This window comes from Meles meles, chromosome 15, assembly GCF_922984935.1.
Source record: "Meles meles chromosome 15, mMelMel3.1 paternal haplotype, whole genome shotgun sequence".
In the NCBI taxonomy this organism is placed as follows: domain Eukaryota; kingdom Metazoa; phylum Chordata; class Mammalia; order Carnivora; family Mustelidae; genus Meles; species Meles meles.
The window spans coordinates 45,509,389-45,533,334 of record NC_060080.1 but is presented as its reverse complement, the minus strand read 5'-3'; the positions used below and the strand labels follow the sequence as shown (position 1 = coordinate 45,533,334).

At 38.5% G+C, this 23,946-nt stretch overlaps 1 protein-coding gene across 3 annotated transcripts in view; it reads left to right on the top strand.

The window, feature by feature from the left end:
- The window catches only part of CTNNA2 (catenin alpha 2), a 1,143,090-nt gene that overhangs the window by 199,649 nt on the left and 919,495 nt on the right, over window positions 1–23,946 (top strand). The window lies entirely within an intron of this gene.

Sequence of the window (23,946 nt, the reverse complement as noted above, 5' to 3'; positions counted from 1 at the left end):
TGTAGACAATCTCAATGCCCCCTTTCTTCATTATGGACATTTGTCAATGTCTAGAGATATTTTGACTGTCACGTGTAGGTGAGTGCTATTAGCATATAGTAGGCAGGGGCCACAGATGCTCTAAACATCCTATAAGGCACTGAACATCCCCTCTCACTCCTCCCTGCAAATAGAATTATCTGGACCATAATGTCAGTAGTGCCAAGATTGAAAAACCCTGCTCTAGACAAATTCCTGATTTTACTGATGAGTAAACTATACAGTGAGGTGGGATGATCTGTCCATCACACAGTTTTTTCCATGCCCGAGTTCAAGTGTTGATATCCTTTACTTTGTAAAGGACATTTTACCCAAAGACCCATATGAAATGGAAATATGGAAAGAAAAGTAACACCAAAATACAAATATAAAAGAATAGCATTTTATACTATTGCATATGCTTGATTGCAATAAATAATTCACTATTATCCAACACACTATCTGTAACAAATGTCAGTATCCCTGGGGCACTTGGGTGGCTCAGTCGGGTGAACATCTGAGTCTTGATTTCAGTTCAGGTCATGATCTCAGGGTGGTGCGATTGAGCCCTGCATTGAGGGTAGAGTCTCCTTAAGACTCTCTCTCCCTCTGTCTCTCCCTTCCCACTGCCCCCTGCACTTTTTTTTTTACCCCCTGCACTCTTACCTTTAAAAGAAAAGAAATACATTATCCTTGTTTATAAAGAGCTATTTAGGTGGAAAGGTTGACTGAGAGATAAATAATTGTGAGTCAGTAAGTTGTATTTTAAAATATTTATACAGTGCTATGTGAGTACAAATGAAGGAGGAAGCATTAAGCCTGGAGGTGGTGTGGGAAAAGCAGGGTAAGCTACAGAGAAGAGGCAACTTGTAATTAGGGTCCTGAAGAGTAAACAGGAGGTTGTCAGACAGGAAGGAGAAGGGAGAGAAGGGCATTCTGGGAAGAAATAACAGGATGGTAAAAGGCACAGAGGGATCAAAGTCCATTAGTATATTCTAACTAAAAATTAGTATGAGCAAATTAGCAATTTGCCCCCTTGAAGTTATTTGGGAGCAAAGGATGAGTAAGGGGGGAACAAGCCTTTCATTTGCAAAGATTTCCACATGTAAGTTTCATTGTAAGAGGTCCTTTCCTTTTGGATTAAATGTTGCCCTTTCCGTGCCTCATCTCTAAGGAGGAAATGTGTCCAGACACATTGTGTCTCCAGGGGACATCCAGGGGACAAAAATATACCCAACTGCTTTTCTCTCTGAAAATAAAACTGACTCACTAGGTAATAAGAGTCCCTGGGGGGTAGGTAATAGAGGCAGGAGCAGAGACTTGAAAGATTAAGAAAATTTGGGACAGTGGGCAGGCAGCAGATCAGCGTTCCTAACTCCCAGTGGTGTGAGTAGCTCTGAGCGGCTACTCTTGTGGTATTTTCACAACTGAAATTTTTATAATTTTGGAGTTGTGTATTCTAATTTTATTATCAATATATTTTTTCTAAGTTAGTTAGCTTAAACTGGCTTTAACACGTTTCACAATACGAGAAGGGGTGCTGCTTACCTAGTTTGGTCCCTCAGCCACAGAATCCCGGCTGCACAAGCCATGGCTGTCTGTCTGTCTGGTAGTTTTGTTCAAATAATACATTTAGCATAGGACACTGCAGGCATTCACTAACTTGCATTTTGTAAAATGCAGGAAAGGGGCACTTGGGTGGCTCAGTGGGTTAAGCCTCTGCCTTCAGCTCAGGTCATGATCCCCGCGTCCTGGGATTGAGCCTGGCATCGGGCTGTCTGCTCAGCGGGGAACTGCTTCCCTCTCTCTCTCTGCTTGCCTGTCTGCCTGCTTGTGATCTCTCTCTCTCTCTCTCTCTCTCTCTCTCTCTGTGTCAAATAAATAAATAAAAATAAAATAAAGTAAAATTCAGGAAGGATCAGAGCCACCATTAGCACATCTGGGCATTTTTATGCATCCCACAAAGGCCCCCCCGGAAGTCCAGTTAGAAAGGTACTCCTTTCTCCTTGCTCTGGTAACACCCTCCAGGGCAACAGAGCACAGCCACTGTCTTGCTGAAAGGGACACAACCTGGACTTCAGTCCTTCTACCACGTGCTTTTGTGCAGAACATAAACTATACTGTTTTGTGCAGAGATGCTGGATAGGATATCTGGGCAACGTAACCCATACTGTAGACGAGTTACATCCATTTAGCGCAATTGCACATGCTGGGAGAAAGATCTGATGTGTGTATGTCCGTAGGGACATTTGTGCGTGTTCATGTGTGGGTAGAGCTGAGGTGGCTATTACCTCTCATCCCACATCACTAAGAAGGTGGAAGGCATCTCCGTGGATGTAGCCTTGGTGAATTCCTCTGCCTGGTCTGAGCACCTCCTGCATCGGCGTGCTTCGTTGTTATTACCACCCCCAAGAAATTCGTCTGATTCTGCAGTCACAGTCCAGGTAGGGCATCTTTATCAACTACGAATCTTGGCTTAACCATAGCACTGAAATTGGTTCTTCTCCTTCAGCCTTCTCTTTAGGATGCCCATTCTTTGCGTACACATCCCCCCTGTATGTCTTCATGGTGCTCTAATGCTCTCCTCCTCCGCACCAGACTCCTTCTGCTACCATTCACTGAGGCTGTGGGAGTAGATATGCCCCATCTGACTCTTTTTGACTGGTGAAGAGTTTCCAGCTTTGAGGGCTCTGGGGACGGCTCCTTACATTGTCGACATGCCATTGAACTCTGTAGACGCTGCTCTTTCTCTAAACAGGCTGGTCTTTGTCAGGCCACTTGGGAATTCACTGCTTCAATGAACATGCAGCAAGTATCTGAAGTTTGCTATGTGCCAAGTCCTGAGCTGGTGTCCCTAAGATCTGCCTCTCCCTACATGTCTTGTGTAGTTCCTCAGAACGGACCGATGGAATAAATGTAAGGTTTTTACATTCAAACTCAAGAAAGCATATCACCGGGTCTGCCTTGATCTCAAAGTTAACAAGTAAATTATAGATCTTTCTCTCTTTGTACAATTTTGTAATAAAACAACATTAAAAAATCAAAACGCCATGGTATTGCAGTAGGGCTTGTGTCTGTTAGATTCTGTGTCTATGCAGGGAGCTGCTTTATGCCATTCCACCTCTTGCTGCGTGTTTAGGTAACACATTATACTTATTTCAAGGTTTCCCACTTGTCCCAGTACTTTACATTGCTCAGCTAAAAGCTCTAATAAATAGTTCCTCTGTTAGGCTTTTCCTCCTTGGTTACAACATGCTGGTTAGTCACACCCAGTGGGTAGGGAGGAACCTCTTTGTGATTATTTTCCCCTTCTTCTGATTTATAGTCACCTTCTCTCTCTTTCATGTTGAGTAAGAACTTTATTTCTGGGGGCGCCTGGGTGGCTCAGTGGGTTAAAGCCTCTGCCTTCGGCTCAGGTTCATGATCCCAGAGTCCTGGGATCGAGCCCCGCATCGGGCTCTCTGCTCAGCAGGGAGCCTGCTTCCTCCTCTCTCTCTCTGCCTACTTGTAATTTCTGTCTTTCAAATAAATGAATAAAATCTTAAAAAAAAAAAAAAGAACTTTATTTCTGTTTTTATCTTATTTGATTTCTCCCTTAATGTTTTATAAGATGTGTTCAGGTCTTTCAGTTTTCAGATTATGAGACAGAGTGCTGCCCACTGTGCTGGGAGAGCCATAGGTCTCTCAGTTTTAATCCCCTGTTCAGACATTTAAAAGCCTTAAAACTTCTAATTTTTTATTTACAAAAATAAACATTCAAAATGATTTAAAAAAATCAAAGCATATAAAATCCTTTAAGAAGTAAACAAGTTCGTACATTTTTATGTATTTTAAAGTAATATATTAAATTTAAAATGTGTCCAGTGTAACTTTATATATGTAGGTATTATAAGGATGACAAGAATAGCTTTGCAAAGAATAAGAAAGTAAATATTCAGAAAGTCATATTGTTTTTGTAAATAGTTACAACCTATGTCTCATTTCAGTGCTTAACTTTTATAAATTAATATATATGGAATTCATCTTGATCAAAATATCTTTATGTGTAAGACTGTTGTTTGAAATCAGTTTTCCTTCTCTATAAGAGATGGCAGGACTGGTTTATAAATTATTGCAGTCTTTCTGAACAAAGGTAATAATATACTACTTAACATTGTATAAAATGATATTTTTCTTTTTCAAATTGAGTGAAAGTTTGGAGACAGTCCTTGATATTCTTGACCTATTACCTATTATAGTTTTAAAGGTTTAATCTAAGGATTTGCATTTCAATCAGGTAGCTCAAGTGGAATGAAATTGAAAAGCAAAATGAATTATACTTCCTTCACTGATTTTTACATATTAGAACAGGGCCTTTTAATTACCAAAGGGGCAAGTGAAGTACCATCTATGTTTTGAATCAAGAGGATTTTGACCTCAGAAAAGATGGCAGCTCTTACATTCGAACCTGGGTTAGGATGAGTTCTAATAGTTAATCAAAGACCAATTTAGGGGCGCCTTGGGTGGCTCAGTCAATTAAGTGTCTGACTCTAGATCTCAACTCGGGTCTTGATCTCAGGTTTGTGAGTTCAAGTCCCACATTGGGCTCCATGCTGGGTGCAGAGGCTACTAAAACAAAACAAAACAAAACAAACAAAAAAAACATCATTTTATCTGAAGATGAAAATTTAACAACAACTGCAACAACAAAAATAAGTTATAATACTATCTGCTTTAAGGGTATTAACAAAAGATACAGAAGAGAAGGGGAGACAACTACTTATTTAATAACTATGAAAAGAATATTGAGTATATAAAAGGTACTCTGCCAGGGAGTAAGGGCAGTGGGAAAGTCACAGTACTTTTCTGAGCTTCATTCTTTCTGTCAGTAAAATAGGGAGAAGATGCATATCTTATAGGGCAACTATGATGATTTAAATATATTTAAAATATTTGGCATTCAAAAAATGTAACTGTGGCTGTTATTACTGGCAGCAATAATGAATATAGGCTAAGGAATTTTCACTTTTTCTGTAGGTAGTGAGGGTCCATTAAAAGTTTTGAGCAGGAGTAGCTACTGTACTCCTACTTGGGCTGAAGCTCAAAAGCCACGGGAATAGCCTTACAGAAGTTAGAAATGAGAAATGGAAGACAAGTGAACGCAGATGAAGTCGAATGTGGGGGAGGGGTTACAGACTTGGACTAAAGAAAGGAAGGACGGGAGAAAGATTAAGGTCATGGGATCAAAGGTTTAGTGGCTCCTTTTGCAGGGCCAAAGGGGTGATTGAAAGGATGGCAAAAACATTCACAGGTACAGAAAACACCAGGTGAGGAGTGGTCAAAGGAGATCAAAAGAGAAAAATGAATGAGTTCTGATTTGGACACAACAGGCTTGGAGCTCAATAATGACACTCACTGGAGTGACTGGATGGTTCAGTTGATTGAGCATCCAGACTCTTGATTTCAGCTCAGGTCATGATATCAGGGTTGTGAGATTAAGCCCTGTGTCGGGCTCAGCATGGAGTCTGCTTGAGATTTATCTCTTGGGGTGCCTGGGTGGCTCAGTCAGTTAGGTGTCTGCTTTTGGCTCTGATTGTGATCTCAGGGTCCTGGGATCAAGCCCCACATTGGGCTCCCTGCTTTGCAGGGAATCTGGTTCTACTGCCTGCAACTCCCCCTTCTTGTTTTTACATTCTCTCTCTCTCTCTCTCTCTCTCTGTGTGTCAAATAAATAAAATACTTAAAAATTAGAAAAAGATTTCTCGTTCCTCTCTCTTCTGTTCCTCCCACTGTGTGTGCGCATGCATGCATGCACTCTCTTTCTTAAATAAATAAATAAGTAAATAAATAAATATTAAAAAAATAATAATGGCACTCATTGGCTGCTACCAATCATTTTCCCCCAGGGTAGAGTATTATCAGGAATGAATTCTTGTATTTGTCTTGCATGAATTCAGAAAGCCTGTGCACAACAAGAGAGATGGTCACTCTGCAGACTTGGTAGGAATATGGAAGAGCTCTGATGGTCCCTGAGCCTGGCAGCTTCTTCTGCTTGATTAGTTCTGAGAAGGTGTGTTTCTTCTAAAGCATTTTCCCAGAAATGGGTGATACCTCATGATTGCCTTATTCCACAAAGAAGAACTATTACAACCTTCCTTAATGATGCTGTTGCTTTTATCCATATTATTACAGCTATTGATCATCTGATTTATGTATTACCTCAATATACTCTATTTCAGTTGTGCTTACAATGAGTTATTGGCTCAACTGATTTTTGAGAAAATGCTAAAAACCGACTTTTAGAATCCTACCAAGCGATGTATATAAGGGACAGATCTTATGGAGGAAACAGCATTGTATTTGTTAGCCATGAGAAAGAAAATGTGAATGGATGTGTATCCAGGGACTGTGTTTTGATCCATGGGAGACACGTTAAATGCAGTAAGAACATTCACTTTAAACATTCTGTCTTTATTATTGCTGTTCCTTTTAATAAAGATGTGCTGAAGAAATATTTGCACCTGTACATTAATTTCAGCCATAAGCCAATCAGTTGTCAAATATGACAACCCTGTCTAAAAGACGAGTACTTGTGTGTGTATTTGCATTTCTGTTGTGTGCCGTATGTCTGTGTATGAGTACACACCTATTCCCACTTAGTAATGTCTACATCATCTATTTTCAGAGAAACATCTACAGGGACTTAAAACTCCACATCAGTAGTTCTATTATTTTTGTTTGTTTGTTTTGCCTTCTAGTTTGAGCTATCATTACCCACATTCATTATGGGCTGAATGTACCTTGAGGCATTTCCAGCAAAGGATTACCTCTGTCATCAAACGCGGTCATATATACCACTGCTAGCTGAACAGGAGGGAGAAGAAGATCTGGGATTATTAGTGAACTACTCTTATTTATCCTTTTTTTTTTTTTTTTTTTTTTAAGGCTAGATATATTTTCTAAAAAAGTGTTAGGCAAAAGTAGGCTCTCAAGATACTTATTTTGAACTGTGTTTAACTGTCAAGTGGAATGGTAACTCCAGCTCAGTTTTACCTTTCTTGAAGCAAGAAAACCTATGGCAGTCTCTCCCCTGATATTATTTGATTTATTCTTTATTTCTTTGTCTCATGGGCAATGAGAACAGACTGAAGATAAAGTGGTTCAAAGACTGTTGTTGACACCGCATCTAGCTGCACCATGTTGCCTCCTCGTTCCTTCTGCCGTTACTGTTTTCTTGGATTCCAATAGCTGCAGAAGGAAAGCTCCTCAGATCTCTGTGCTGTCATCTGATTAATGACAGTCAAACTTTAGCTGGCCTGATTTCTTTTTCTCTCTCTCATTCTCCTAGTACTTTGCTCTCTGAGACTAAAGGAAGGTGGGGTTGAGATAAAAACAAAATACAAAAGAGGGATCATAGTCCTAACTGTTCCTAATAATAGCGAATTGTCAGTCTTCCTATGCCCCCTTCCTCCTTTATTTTCTTACAAACAAGAGGTCAAGTGGCATATACAAATATGTCTGAAAGAGACCGGGAATTCTGGGTAGTTCATCAAAAAACTTCAGCTTGATGATTAAGACCCTTTCCCTGAAGGGTCAGAGGATAAGTATTTTCGGCATTATGGGTCCTCTGGTCTCCGCTGTAGCTATTCAACTATACCCTTGTAGAGAGGAATTGGCCGTAGACAAAATGTAAACAAATGGGTGTGTCTGTGTTACTGTAACATTTATTTATGGAAAATTAAACTTGAACTTTATTTTCATGTATCGTGAGTCATTATTTTTTAGATTTTTCTTTAATCCTTTAAAAATGCAAATATTGGGGTACCTGAGTGGCTCAGTGAGTTAAAGCCTCTGCCTTCAGCTCAGGTCATGATCTCAGGGTGCTGGGATTGATCAGGGCATCGGGCTCTCTGCTCAGCAGGGAGCCTGTTTCCTCCTCTCTGCCTACTTGTGATCTCTGTCAAATTAATAAATAAAATCTTTAAAAAACAAACCATGCAAATATTATTCTTAGCTTGCCAGTCATAAGACACAATAGGTAAAGGGGGAGAGAGTAGAAATGGCAGAGATCAGGGAAGAATTTCCTAATCCAGGGAGATAGCTAGTTTTTAAAGACTAACAGTGCTTAGACTTGGCCAACTGGTATTAATAGATATCTTAGAATAAGTATCTGTTGATGCAAATTTCCAACATTGACATGCAAATTGAATCATTAGTCAACACACTTTTTTTTGAAATCGTAAGGAATTTGTGAAAGAAATCTCAAAGCTAATGTTTAAGAAAGCAGGTAAATTACACATAAACCAAAAACTCCAGTTCTGCCATAGTTTTCACAAAAAAAGAACGTGTTGATTCTAGAAACTCAGACTGATAAGCCTAATTAGGACGCTTAGCAATATCAACAGCAGATTTTTAAGCAGCAGGTATGTGACTCCTTAGAAATCAATGGTACCCTGCCAGGGTGTCCTTACCAAAGGGGGAAAAAAATTAAAAATGAAGAAAGAAAAGAAATCTATCCAGGTCACAATTATTTCTCTTTTTAATTGGGTTTTTAAAACATAGAAATCCACATGTTATCACATTCCCCCTGAATCATTCGTTTTATAAATACTTGTTCAGGACCTACTCAGTCTTGGGAACTGTTCTAATGGCTTAGAATATGTTAATAAAACTGACCAAGATCCCTACCCTCTTGGAGCTTCTATCACTCAAGATGTGCATCCCTGGGATCCCAGCATGGCCAGGGTCTCCCACTGCCTTTGTTGCTAGTCATTTCTTGGGACACTGTGTCTCCCTGAGAGTGCTTTGTACATGGCACCATACATACAAAGTTATATACAGGAGGCAGGTAAAATTTTCATTTGCTGCCCTATCCATTTAGATCTTTTGCTATGGGTAGACTTACCAGACTTCACAGATGTGCTGGCTTAACAAAAGAAAATTAGTGTATAGGATAAAAAAACAAAACAAAACAAAACAAAAAAAACCTTTCAAACAGTACAATAAACATGACTGTGAAATTGATACAGAAAAAGACTTTTTTTAAAAAAATATTTTATTTATTTATTTGACAGAGAGAGAGGTCACAAGTAGGCAGAGAGGCAGGCAGAGAGAGAGGGAGAAACAGGCTCGCCACTGAGCAGAGAGCCCGATGCGGGGCCTGATCCCAGGACCCTGAGATCATGATCCGAGCCAAAGGCAGAGGCTTAAACCACTGAGCCACCCAGGTGCCCCCAGAAAAAGACTTTTATTAATTTCCTTACTTACTAGCCTTATTTCCCTATTCCCTACTCCCTATCCTCCAAGAGGATCAGTACTTACTCATATGGCCCATGTATGAACAACAGCAACAACAAAAAAAGCTGCCCCTTCCTGTGGTTGACACTTGGGTTGGAGTGGGGTTTAAAAAGCAGAATGAGGGGTGCTTCAACCTTGTTTGCACCATCATCAGGGACCTGTGTGGGGGGCACAACCTGCTCCAGCCTTGATTGCAGACTTGTTCTTCCGCCAACGATGCGTGTTTCCAAATATGAGTTATACAGTTTAGTGTGCCCCGATTTCAGCAGGACAGCTCATAATGACCTTTGGCCAGCAAGACATAAAAAACTGTCCAGGGAAGCACTAGAGATTTGTTGCACATAAGTGTGCATATAGTTGACACTGTTGTACTGTACACTTAAAATAGTTAAGAGGACAAATTTCATGTTACATGTTTTTTACTACACTTGAAAGAAGCTTGTCCAGGGCAAATGTGGTTATCAGGTGGTCTCTCCTCATTAGAGAATTGCCGACATTCTCTCTGTCTTTTCAGTTGTCTCGCTGATATATGAATTGTATCAGATATGTGCTCACTTCTAAAGCACATAATGTGATTACCTTAGGTAGTAGTGGTTCAAGCCATAAGGAAAAACGGAAATAACTATTTAACTGCCCCCTTCCTCATCAATATGCAGACAAATGTGCATTCCATGTGTCTCTCAACACTCATTCATTGACCCAGATGAACTTGAGAAACCATCTTTAGGGGTCTGATTACCTTTAAAAAAAAAAAAAAAGATTTTATTTGTTTATTTGACAGAGACAGCGAGAGAGGGTACACAAGCAGGAGAAGTGGGAGAGGGAGAAACAGGCTTCTTGCTGAGCAGGGAGCCCGATGTGGGGCTCAATTCCAGGATCCTGGAATCATGTCCTGAGCCAAAGGCAGATGCTTAACAACTGAAACACCCAGGCACCCCTAACTGCCTTACATACAACCCTGTGCAGGGGAATGAGATAAGGTGGAGAGAAAGCTTTCATTATTCATTAATAAACTCACTGAATTCTCTACTAGTTAGTCCACTTCTGGAACATTACTACAGGTTTATTTTATGTATAAATTAAAAGGGATGTTGATCAACTAGCATGTATCTTCAGGAAGACAAGCACTTAGGGAAAGATCTTAAAAACCAGAGAGTAGGGTGGAGGAATGACTGGTATTTAGCATGAAGAAAGAAGACGGAGGAGGGCCCCACTTGCATCTCCAAGTACCTGAAGGACTACCATGAGAAATCATGTCTTCCTTTAGATGGTTGATCGAGGCCCAGCGTATGGAAACATACACATCATATGGTAATATGGTTGTGAATTCCAGAAGAAACAGTTTTTAGGACATCAAAGTCACTTCTATTTGTATATGAGTGCTGCAGGGGTTGGGGAGAGGTACACAAAGACTGCTGTTTGGGTAAAAGCCTTTCAGCACTATGTACATTTTTTAAATATGTAAATAACTTTCTTGATGAAAGTAAACATTATCTAGGGGAGGAAAAAAACCGTATAGGCTGCCTTGGGAATAAGTAAATTTATTGATTTAGAAAAATTCAAGTGGCTGTTTCCTTCTGATTCTTTTGCTCAGTTCTGTCATGCTTCCTTCAACTTTTGTTAGTGAAGAGATAGCAGAAGACGTGGCACTTCTTTTGGAATTGTCTTCTCCAGCCAACTCACGGCACCATGAGCTCTGCATAGGGGTTCCTAAGAGGAGAGTGGTTTAGGCTGCATGATGAAGGTATGGCTACACCACACCAAAGGAGAAGCAGCAATAGCATGGCTATTTTAACCTACTTACCATTGTAACTAGAGGTTTCATACAACATATTCCATAATAACCTTTTAATTTGAACTTTTTTCATACATATACCTGTGTTTTTCTTTTTCTTTTCTATTTTTTTAATATACATATAGATCTAAGCTTCAAGGTAATACTGTTTCCCTAATTAATACTACCCCTATATATAAACCAGTTTCAGTTTCCCTTTATTTCTGGAAAGCTGAGTCCCTTAACAAAGATATTAAGACACATCCAGGAAGAATAAAATAATCCTCTGCACCCACATCGAGGGTTTATAGCCACCCTTCCATCTTTTTCTTCTGTCAGTGTTTCTGTGTATTTGTTTTTGTTCTGGTATTATATAAATCTTATCCTTGGGGTTCATTTTGGCTGCGTTCTTTTTTTTTTTTTTCTGTCATTTACTTTTGTCGGTCTTTTTGTCCATTTTTGTTTGTACAACATATAAGTTCTTCTTTGGGGGTTCATTCTGGGTGGGTCTTCTCTTTTTTTTTCCTCTTTTTTTCTTCTTTTTTTCTAGAAGAAAGCTTGCTTTCTCTCTCTCTCTCTCTTTCTCTTTCTTTCTTTCTTCCAGAAACTACTGAAGGATTCCCAGGTAATTGAAAGCTTGACCAAATCATTGCTAAAATACCATAAGTCTGAGATATATAAACAGTAATGTCTCACATTCTATAATGTGTATGTATAGGTATGACTGATTCCATTGACCACATCGTAGGAAAAAAAATCAGAGTTAATGTGGTCAAGGTGACCCCAAGGTCAAAGTAAAGTATGATTTGATGTGTCAGTTGAAGAGTCAAAATTCATATCAAGGTATCTAGGGATAGCAGTTCAGGAAGTAGAATTAACTTCAGAGATTATATGGGACATAGATGAGTAAATGTTGCTTCATGGACCTGAACTAGAACCTACCTTCCATTCTAGAATACACATAGTTTACCTGAATGAGAAGAAGTTTATTAACTGGCCTGACAGCAAAATCCTCAAGGTTAGAAAGGGATTTTTGGTACCTCCGTGAACTCTAGGATGGATGTGTATATCCCTATTAGGTATCGTAGTTCTCCCAGCACGGAGGTCATCTGGAGTCTCTTGAGGGCCATTTGGCTTTAGAACTTCTGGGTAATCTCCTGGGTCAAGTTTGATGCTTGGAAAACAATTTTGTCCATATAAAGGGAAAAATGCAGGACAGCAAATGTAACACCTGCTTATAGTATCTCTCTTGCAGGTAACTACATGCTTTGGTTTATTCTGTGACACAGTATGTATTGCTTTTTAGATGCAGTTAACAAGTGGTTTATTAGCAAGTGCTTCACAATAGAAGAATTATCTCCTTTCTTAATTGTAAAACCCTGTAGAGATTAGTGGAATCATATTCAGTATACTGTGGGTATATGAGAGACTTACATATCCCTACCATAAAATTTGACATTATTAACAAATTAATTATCAATGAAATCGGTTGAAAACTTCAGATTTCCCAAGTCAGGTAGTTAACAGCGATAAAAAAATGATCGGCCCCTACTTTCTCCTGTCTTAGAATTGTTGCTGCCTTTATCCATTAGTTTGATGTGAAAAGGAAACACATGTAACTCAGACTGTGACTTAAAGATGACGCCTCTGCAAACGCATTGCATCTAAACACTAGCCCTCACTTCTACAAAAGACATATCTTTTACCTCTTGGAAATTACTTTTTTGCCTTCTTTGTTGGTTAATGAAAAACATGTAAGGCAATGCACGCACATCTAGAAGTAGCTCTGATTATTGTACTTTAAATGATAATACCAATGTATCACAAAGGTTTTTGTTTGAAATGTCTGATGCTTTGAATGGGAAAGTCTCTGAATGGTCACCACATTTTAGGGCAACTTTCCTCCTACTTCTGTTAACACTGTACAAAACCTAGGGAAGGAATGACCAAATAAAATAGAATACCTGCCTGTGTTCTATAATGAGAAGATCACCTATAAACTAATAGGTGACTTAAGAGATGAAGTATATAATCTAAGGTGCCGCAGGTCTAGAAAAGTATGATTTATCCCACATTATGCTCCTAGTTGGGGCCAAGATCTCAGTTGTTAAGCTAAGCACGTATATTCTACAGTCTGGCGCTTTCTTCATTCTGTGTCTGGAGACATTTGCTCTGCATGGGAGCTTCAGGTCATAATTTCTACCTGCTTTGCCTTACTGCTTAATAAATTGCTTGTTGGTAGGAATGGTATTATCTATACCCAAACACATATATTGTATTTCTAAATATTATATGGTAAAATAACTTTCTTTGTAATAATAGGTTCTAAATAATTTTGACTGTGAACCAAAAATATCAGACGCTTTTAGTAGAGTACTTCTATTGAATATAGTCAAATTTGGTACTCAGATCACAGAAAATTCTCATTAGAAATATGCTGTCACGAGCGCCTGGGTGGCTCAGTGGGTTAAGCCGCTGCCTTCGGCTCAGGTCATGATCTCAGGGTTCTGGGATCGAGTCCCGCATCGGGCTCTCTGCTCAGCAGTGAGCCTGCTTCCCCTCTCTCTCTGTCTGTCTCTCTACCTAATTGTGATCTCTCTCTGTCAATAAATAAATAAAAAATCTTTAAAAAAAATAAAGAAATATGCTGTCACCACCTTATGTTCTAGTTTTCAAATTAATATATTTGGATGAGGTAAACAATACCAACTTTGTTGAGGAGGTATTATGTGATACGATGGAAAATGTTTTCTCTTTTTATAATAAAGCTGGATATACACTGCAGAGGCATCCAGATTCGACCAAATAAGAAGAAAGAAGTCAGAAGAAATGGAAATGGAGTGTTTATAGAAATATTTTTTAACATTTCTTCACTTTCCAGTGGGCTTTCTGTGATAATCTTTTACATTAGAATTTGATGTAATTTTCCAAAAAGTAATTTATATGAATAATTAGGGGGTACATGTGGTCATTTATTCATTTATTAAACTTCTATTTTCTGAACTCCCACTATGAGCCACACTCTCTGTGAGGCCCTGGGCATGAAATGAGTAGCAACATAGGCATGGGCTTATCACCAATAAAAGGCAGAATATATTCAATATGTTTGATAAGCCAGATACTGAAATGGACCCGCCACATATGTGAGTTGGTGGGCTGGGCGAATCTTATTGTCTGAGGTGGAAGCCATGGTTGAATTTATTTTATTGGAGAGCGTGAGTGAGAGATAGGATCGTCATGCTGTCGAAAATGTGCATGGAGTTAACGTAAACAGGCTGTTCGCTGAAGTGTTGACTGAGTGTCTAAAGTGGTTGATAATTAGAATATGGAAGTTTTCCACAATTATCCTGACTAGTGTGTCTGCATGGAGCAGTATGTACAGATCTCAGAGTATCTCTGTTCCCTGAAATTATCTAACCTGACTCCCACCGTCTTTCCTGACCATCCACCTAAGTGAGCCCACCACCTGCCTCACTCCCCTTGTGTCTCAGCATTTCCTTTGTCTCACCAGTTAAGATTTGTATTATCTGTTTATTACATTTACTTCTGTAATGGTCTTCTCCCCCACAGCTAGATTCTAATGCCATGAGAACAGGGATAATGTCTGTGTCGTTCACCTGGGTACACCCACTGCTCATTATCCTGAGTGGCACCCTCACGTAGTAGGGGCTCGGTCAAGAATTTGTAGAGGTTGGAAGGTGAGTTGCTAAATGACACATCCAGTTTGTGGTTGATCTTGATTACGTAGTTAAGAGTAATGTCATTCTGAATTATGACGCTGTTTTTTTCCTCTGTGAACTTTAATATGTCTACCAAGTTGGAACTGCCTTTTATTTTTATTTTGGAGAAGGGAATTATACATTCGTATAAAGAGTAATGAATGTGATAAAATAAAAAAGCCAAAGAATAAAGTAAATAAATGGGATATTGTAACATTTATAAAGGTTCCTTAAAAAAAAAATTGCTTTGCTATTTCCGTAAGAAAAGTTTTCTGCCAAAAAGCAAGCAGTTAGACGAGTGTCTTTCTCACTCCCTGAAGACTTGCAAGGTTGTCTCACTTGTCTCTTCACGAGTCCTATTAGTTTTGTAAAGATTGGATGGCTTTTTTTTTTTTTTTTTTTAACCAGATTTAGAGTGGGGCTCTCTTGCAGCCCTGCTGATTTCTTTGGCAGCACTCTCTCCTGTCTTGTGAAGAGAATCTTTTCAGTTGCACTGATTATCAAAAGTCACTTCTAAACATAGATTGCTTTCCCCTCACTGACATCAGCGTAGCTGTTGAGAGTTAAAATGGGTGTCACACCGCAAGATGAGAAGCTGAAGTGAGGAGATGAAGTATTTAGACTCTGTACACTAGATTAGAATTTTGTTGTCTTTCTCATTGTATAAATGACTTTGTCATCCAAATATATGCAAAGGTTGCCTATTAAATGAGCTTCCACCATCAGCTAAGTAGATGGTGTGAGTCGATCACAGGACTTAACTGTGTCACTCGGTTAAGAAGCTACTGCTTTACAAGCTGCACATACATGTGTTCTGGCTTCATGCAGAAGTCTGGGTTTATTTATAGTAGGAAGATACCTGGGATGGTTCAGAGGTTATGCATATGAGAACCGAAGGCCTGTCCAGTGTCCAGTCTGTCATAATAGGAGCTGGAAGCATTCCTGAAGCAAAGCCCCAACCATACGGGTTGTACACCTGAGCCTTCCTGCTAACATATATGGCACCTTTTGTCCAGGAGATGAATCTATGTGAATTCTTGTCTTTCCCACCCCTTACAGATTGGTTCAGTTTGGGGGAGTGATCTTCTGACTCATTTTCCCTGCCTCTTTTCTCTTGGTGCTAAAGTCCTTCTCTGCACTAAAGCCCAGAGTCCCATGCCGGACTCGCTAAGGAGCTCCCAGGTCCATTGTCTCCTGGCTGAGTTAGAAAGCCTGAATCCTGCCTCCAGATCCTTCCACTACTGCCTCGATCTTGTCTTGAATGTAAAGCTTGCTCTGACCCATCATGGTATCAGCACCAGTTGCTTAATTTAGACCTGTAGCAGCCTGGAATTCCACCATCGTTCCACCATCCCGAGCCCTGGGCTGCCCTGCCAGATGCTACCTATGCTGATACTGATGAAACTGGCATCACCAGCTCAGCACGGAGCACAGTTGCACCTAATGGCCCCTGAGGGCCCCAGCCTCTTTCTGCAGATGACTTCTCTAGTTCTCTTGCCCATTCTCTTCTCAGTTAATTATGGGTTCCCTCTAGTATTCCTGCCCCTATTGTGACAAGGGATACCTCTTAAGGGAAAAGGCACACGAAGGGGAGGCTGGGGATCCTCATGTTTGTGTTAGGGCTTGGTGCTTTAAGAATTACAGGAGATGTTCCCCTTTTCCTGCTTCACCTGGTGGCTCCTTGAGAAACCTTTGTGGGAATAAGGGGAACTTCTACATTTCTCAAGTGTTAAAGGGATGTTAAAGTAGACTCTGTGTTGTTTACTGAAGATATTTGAGTTTAATGCTAGCACCACTTTAAAGAATTAGCGAGTCAGTCAGGAGTGACTAGCTTGACTTCGCAACACGACTGCCCTGCAGTACCCACTCGCTAGTCATCTTGCTGCCCTGCCTGGCTTTCTCCTGCTTTATGGCACAGATTAATAGCACATCATAGCCAGAAGGGACCATAGAGAAGCCTTTGTCCAAATATCATTGCTTACATTTTATATTTTATGGAAGTTAGGCCCAGAATGTGAGTTGTATAAGCTTTCATTGTAATTAGAAGTTACGATTCTACTTCCACAATGATGCATGCCTTTCATATTTAGCATGCCATAATACTCACTTTATATGAATTTTGTCTGCATTTGCATAAAGGAAAACATCTCTATCTAAATTGTCAAAATCCATCTTACTATTCAAACATAAAAAAAGGATGATCAGGTTAGAAGGATGAGTAGAGAGAGTCAGGTCTGGCTTCAACGCCTGGCTGTGCTACTGACCTCCATGTGATGTTTTACCAAGAATCCACCTGATGTTACTCCTCTCTGGCATATGATTGGTGCCTTTTTGGTTGTGCAGATGAATTGAGAGAAGACATTGTAAATATCTAAAGCTTTTCAGAGCAAGTTCCCCCAGAATGTGCTTTCCTATCCTTACTGGCAGAAGGGTGAGTTCATGAATATTCATGTACATTTTTCTAATATCCTAATGTTAGCAGTAAATAGATAACATAAACTTGGCATTGGGCAAGGTCTGAGACCTTCTCCTAGGACCTCATAGCTATACTTCTTCAGGTATCCAGGAAAATCTAATCATCTAATTACTGTAAAAAAACTGTCTTCTCTCATTTCTTTTTTCATCTTTCTTTGCTTTTTCTTTCTTTTTGTCAATGCACGGTATCATGAAACATCTCCTCTCCTTAATGCCTTAGAGATTCTCCTATTCTTTTCTACAAAATCTCTGTGACCCATAGATTTACAGCACATCATTTACAGTTTCTCTTCATCCTGTGCTGCCTAGGAGATGTTCTTTCAGTCCAGAAGGAAGTAGTTGCAATACAGCAAGTGAATAATGAGAGGTCCCTGATGTTGTTAAGAAAGTGCATATGAATCCAGTCACCATATTCTGGGTAACTTAGGGTCTGCAGGTCTCCAAGTGCAGGGCTGTGCGATTGGGCTTAAGCACACCTATAAAATTATATATAATATAAAATTTAGCCAGAGGTTTGCAGTTAGAAAATATGAATTATATTTCTCCCTGATTTATACACACATTACTCAAGAATATATGAACAGTACCTTGAACCCTAAATGGACTTGGATTTCTCTGGTGATTTATAATTTCACTTTTGGCACATCCTTATTGTCTACAGGTGTGGGGAGAAGGATGAGAAAAAGAAAAGTATGTTTTGCCTTTTTCCATCCAAAGTTTGATAACTACAAGAGGTATATAGCTAGTTGATTTATGTGGTTATCGTACTAATGTGGCCCGTCTTTCAGACTTGATCCCTCGGTCAACTAAATATATTGATTTTTCTTCAGAGTGAGTCAGACAAGAGAAGATACGTCTTATTCTTGCTAAGAAAAACAGTAAGAGCAGAAAACCATAGAATATTTTATGTCCTTTATAAATGGGGAACATTTTATTATTCTTACCTGCTATACTAATGTTGTTAAGGTAATATGAAAAAAATTAAATTAAAAATGGTGGTTAGAACAAGAAGAAAAATATGTAAGACTTCAGATCACATTTTATGTTTTGAGTTTGTAATTGTGAGTTAAAAAATTCCTTGGCTATAAAAAGTGAGTTAGTTTTAAATAGCCTAATTAGGCAATCAGTTGTGTTGCTTATCTACATTTACAAAGAGCAAATGGAAAACCGGAAGTGACTACATGTTGCTTAATTAGTCCAATTAAACACCTGCTTAAGACTTTCTGGCTCAGCAAAGCTTCGGCTCCTCAAAATCACTAGCACATTGCTAAAAATATAATTTTTTGAAATGTAAATATTTAATTTAAAAAATTGTTGAACTATTCTCTACACTGTATGAATAAAGTAAAGAAAAATGTGAAGTAGCATTGCTTAAAATGAAAAATTAGACTGAAATTAAGCTCATTTAATACCACTATCCAGGTATATTCAGTTTGGAAGTTTAGAAAAACATATTATGAGAAAATAAGGTGCATAGCTAAAGAAAATTATGAGACATTTCATAAAATACTTGGGACACTTGGGTAAAACACTGGAATGGTCATCTATGGATCAACATTAATATTAAACTAACATTCTCCCATTTACAGTGGATACAGGGAATAAATTTCAAATATTTATGTATAAACCTTATCATCATGAACCACAAGTGAAGAACTTTATTTTATTAGGATATAGAATGTAGAGCTTAAAGTAACTTAGGGATAATTTTTAATTTAGAGCTGAAAAAAAGAGGTCCAAAGAAATTAATTTACCTCAGTATTAGAAGCTAATAAGTGATTGGTCTGGGGCTCAAGTTCCAGTATTCTGACGTCACATCCAAGACTTTCTGCACATGGTTGTGTGTTCACTGTTACTTTTTGGAGCATCTCCTTTGTTACTAAGTACCTCAAATAAGCTATCATACTTAACTCTCACCACATTTCTATGAGGTCAACATTATTACCCTCAATTTTAAAAATAAGAAACTTGAGCCTCAGATTCAGTGATTTCTCACCCAATTAAGAAATGGCAGGCTCCAAAACTTAATATGCTTTCCCCATGCCACTGCGTTTTGATGACATTTCATTCTGCAATATTCCTTTGGTACTGATCCTTTAGACACCATTCTGCAGTTTCAAAAACACGAATACAGTCTTTTTGTGGGAGGGGGGAGTTGCATGAAAGAATCCTTACTAATACAGTCTTTAAAGAGAAATGAGCTGCTTTCGTTTTTGTGAATTGTCCAAATAAAGGTTTACAAGAAGAATCTTGACAGGATAATTACATCCTGCTCATTTTCCCCATTATTTAATCAGCAATTCCCTAGAACCTTGAAGCCTTTTAGCGGTAATCTTAAGAAATGGAGCTAGTCAATGTGGCAGTGCATTCAAGTGGAAGGCTGGCATTCTATCCATGAAGAGATGACCCAACAGTAAAATGTCAGTGTTTTTTTTTCCTCGAGCCATTGGCATTTTGCTAGTGGTTTTTAGTTTAATGGGAGAATAATAACAAATACATGTGGAAATCAAAAAAAGTCATTAGAGGGTATAATTATTTATTTGAAAAACCAGAGAACGTTTTTTTTAAAAGGGTATGTCATGCTTACCATAATGAAATTGTGTAGCCACGTTTATTTACAGCTATAAAATACAGTGGATTTTGTTTTTAGAAATGTATACTGTATATAAAATGAGGCAGATATGTGTTGAATACTATTTTAGGGTAATAAGTGCTAGTGTCAGACAAATTAAAACCAGAATTATTCTTCTTCAATGGGCTTTGTGACCTCTGGCAGACATATTTCTCAGAGCTTCAGTGTCCTCTTCTGAATCATAAGGACGATGCTTTCATTTCCTCCTTTTTACTGACATATGCTATGTGAGTAAGAAGCTGGGCATATCTGGAGAGGACTTATTTAGGGTTCTGTTAAGAAAGAACAAGGTGGCATTCTTAATCATGCTCTGTTGTGATTCTAGAAACTACTCAACAGAAAAAAATTGGATTTTGGTGGGATTCTTTTGCTTTTTGTTTTTGGAAGAAACTTTTTAAATATGCTAGTGAGGAAACAGGTCCCCCCTCCCCCCCCCGAACTCAGTAGGTTTCGTTTTAAATGTATCCTCCAGTGGCTTGGATATATCATTCCCTTTATACAAGGCCAGTAATGTTGGGTCTGTTCCAAGAAAAACTAATGGCTTATGTATTTTTTTCATTTTAGTATTGATTCCAATTATTATATTTTTTGGTTTACCAAGAATCTGAAGCTTCTCATCAGTATTTATAAAAGATGGCTTGAAATTTATGTTTTAAATATACCAAAGTTACCAGGATCTGGAATTTGGCACAGTATTTTAAAAACACGTCACATGATAAAACTATAAAAGTCAAGGTAGCATGATAGGAATTCTAGTCCATATTTTATTTTCTGTGTGTGTGTGTGTGTGTGTGTGTGTGTGTGTGTGTGTGTGTGCATGCACACACACAAGGAAACAGGAGAGGAGAAAAGTTTGGGTAAATTTAATGGCTACTACAAAAAGTTTAAGAAAATGTACAAATCATTTTTATTTCATAAGATGAGGTTAATATCCCTACTTTTCCTGCTGGAGACATTTCTTTAAATATGTTTAAAGTATTAAGTGAAAATAAAGAAATTAATACCACGTATGATTGCTTCTAAATAGGCTGATCATTTGATTTTCCTCTTTTTTATTGTTTGTTGAAGATCAACATGATTTATGCTAAAATCTCCTGTCCATGTTAGAATTTGGGTTTTTGTTTTGTTTTGTTTTGTTTAGGTTATTGCAATGTTTCTTTGTTTTGGTATTATTAATTTTGAAAGTTGATTTAGGAGGAAATAATTAACTTTAGCAAACAAAATAAGAGTAGATAGAATATGCTCACAAAGTAATCAAATCACCTGTGTTGCAACTTTGAGTTCATTGATGCTTTTAGACTTCCTTATTAGAAGTGTTGAGCCCAGGAGTGCTGTTATCTTTCTTGTTGTCTCCAGTGTTTTCTGTGCCTGGTTGATCTATTTTTGAATAACTTTTTCTGATTCCTTGAACTCATTAGTGTGTTTTTCTGTACCTAGTAGTATTCAAGCTGATTGATACTCCCCCAAGACATCCATTGTGTGGGCTCACTGACAGTGGGAGGTCTGGTAGCTGTGTTTAACCACCAGACTTGTCTGTGCGGGAGTGTTGTGTGTTCAGTTATACCATGGGTTTTACTTATCATTTTGGTCTGAAAGAAAGAGATAATTTAAGATGCGTGTGAGTGATAGAAATAGAAGATGTGTCATTTGCGGGAGCTTGGTAAAAATTTTAGTAGGTAGAAAAACTGGCTGATAGTCAGTGAGGTGCATTGAGGCAGGAAGTATTGAGGGAAATATCCTGACATTTGGGGTATCTTCAAGCCTTTGATAGTAACTCCTGCAAGTGATTTCAAATTGAAAAGGAGGAGGAAAAATATTTGTCTTAAAAGTGTATTCCAGGGGCGCCTGGGTGGCTCAGTGGTTTAAGCCGCTGCCTTCGGCTCAGGTCATGATCTCAGGGTCCTGGGATCGAGTCCCACATCGGGCTCTCTGCTCGGCAGGGAGCCTGCTTCCCTCTCACTCTCTCTGCCTGCCTCTCCGCCTACTTATGATCTCTCTCTGTCAAATAAATAAATAAAAAAAAATCTTAAAAAAAAAAAAATTAAAAAAAAAAATGTATTCCAGTTGCTCACCACCAAATGCAGTTTATCTCTTGAAGAGCTAAAAGAAAGAATCAGCTGAAGTTCTTCCAGGTCACAGAATCCTACCTGCCTCCTTCTCAAGTCAGGTAAGGGTAAAGGTTGTAAAGTCAACAGGGAGCATTTAAAGAGAGTCCTTGTAAACCCGGTAGGTTACGTAACTAAGGATTATGTGTTCCTGCATCTATAGACTTATTTAACAGTATCTATGCTAATGTCCCAGTTTTTTAAAGGCATTAACTGGCTTCCTTGAAATTTCATATTTAATAATTCTTTGATTCAGTAGTTGGATCTTAACCTGAGAAAAACTTTGTAAGCTGACTTGTAACACTTTAGATTTGTGATTTTAATCTCTACGTTGTTTGTTTCTGTGAGAAATATACCATTAAGTGGCAGTCATATTATTCTTAGGTTATTGAATTGTTAGGAAGAATGGCTTCTCAGAACTGTAGAAGAAAAAGAACTTGGCTCTTTTAAACTTTCTCATGTGGAAAATGGAACTTGTATCCCACAGTTCATAGAAGGAAGTATGTGAAAAACTGCATGAAAAGCAGAAGACTGGCACCAAAGCTTTGTCTACCAAATGTCAAATAGACCCGCAAACAGCAAAATATATATGTACATATTTGTATGTATTTGTGTGTACATATATGTATAGTGTATGCTACTTATTTTTCTAAATGAATGTGCATTCCTGGACTAATATATTAAATACATTATAAAATATCCATAATCATAGATATTTTGAAAATAATAATGTAAACTTTTAAAAACAATATTTTAACTATAAATAATACAGTGATGTAGTTAATATTAGCTGCTATAACAAATAAACCTCAAAATCTCAGAGGCTTAACACAATAGACGTTTTCTTCTTATTGTATAACATCCAAGTGAGTATTTCTGATTCATGGATCACTCTCCTCCAAGGGAAAACTTAGATTCTTTTTGGCTCCTTCTATCTGTGGCTTTATCTTCTTCAAAACCTGGTTTGCAAAATTGTCCTCTTGGGTGAATAAACATGGAGGAGAATTTTAACAAAGCAGATGGAGAAAAGCATGCACCGCTAGCTTTTCTCACATTCTGTTGGCTAGAATTCAACTGACCACATCAATTCCAAGGGAAATTGTGAAGTAGTGTTATCTTGTGACCAGAGGAAAAAGAAATAGGTTTGGTAGCACCCAACAGTCTTCCCTATTAACCATAATAAAAATAATAAATACAAAATATAAATCAAATGCTAAATATTCTGTAGGCTTAACTTTTTTAAAGTTCTGCAAATCATAGTTGCCTTAGAACATCATTAGCTAATATCTCAGGGAAACTGGGATGAGATTCACCAATAGTAATGATTGATGTAAATACGTAATTCAACTCATGACTCTGAGGAAATTGTCTTTTCTTCAGCCTCCTATGTAGCCAGCAAAGAGCTAGTATTAAGAGTAAGGGGAGAGGGGTGCCTGGGTGGCTCAGTGGGTTGAGTCTCTGCCTTTGGCTCAGGTCATGATCTCAGGGTCCTGGGATCAAGCCCTGCATCGAGCCCCGCGTCAGGCCCCCTGCTCAGCAGGGAGCCTGCTTCCCTCTCTCTCTCTCTCTTTCTGCCTGCCTGTGATCTCTCTTTCTCTGTCAAATAAATAAATAAAATCTTAAAAAAAAAAAAAGAAGAGTAGGGGGAGGGTCAGCTCTGTATTTTCTTATAGTTCACTTGTGCTTGCATATTTAGTATTATCTTCAAGCTCTGGTTTTTTTTGCAAGTATTTTTAAGTCTGTGGTCCATTTCATGAGAGAGAGAGAGTGTGTGTGTGTGTGTGTATGTGTGTGTGTGAAAATCAGTTAATCTAACCCTCAAATCCACTTAACCAGGCATATATCGAGGTGTAAGGGCACTACTGCCAATTCCTTGGGTTTATGAACCTTCACACTTCCCTCAATATAGCTCATATGTGGCTCAGGACCATCTGACATATGGCTGGG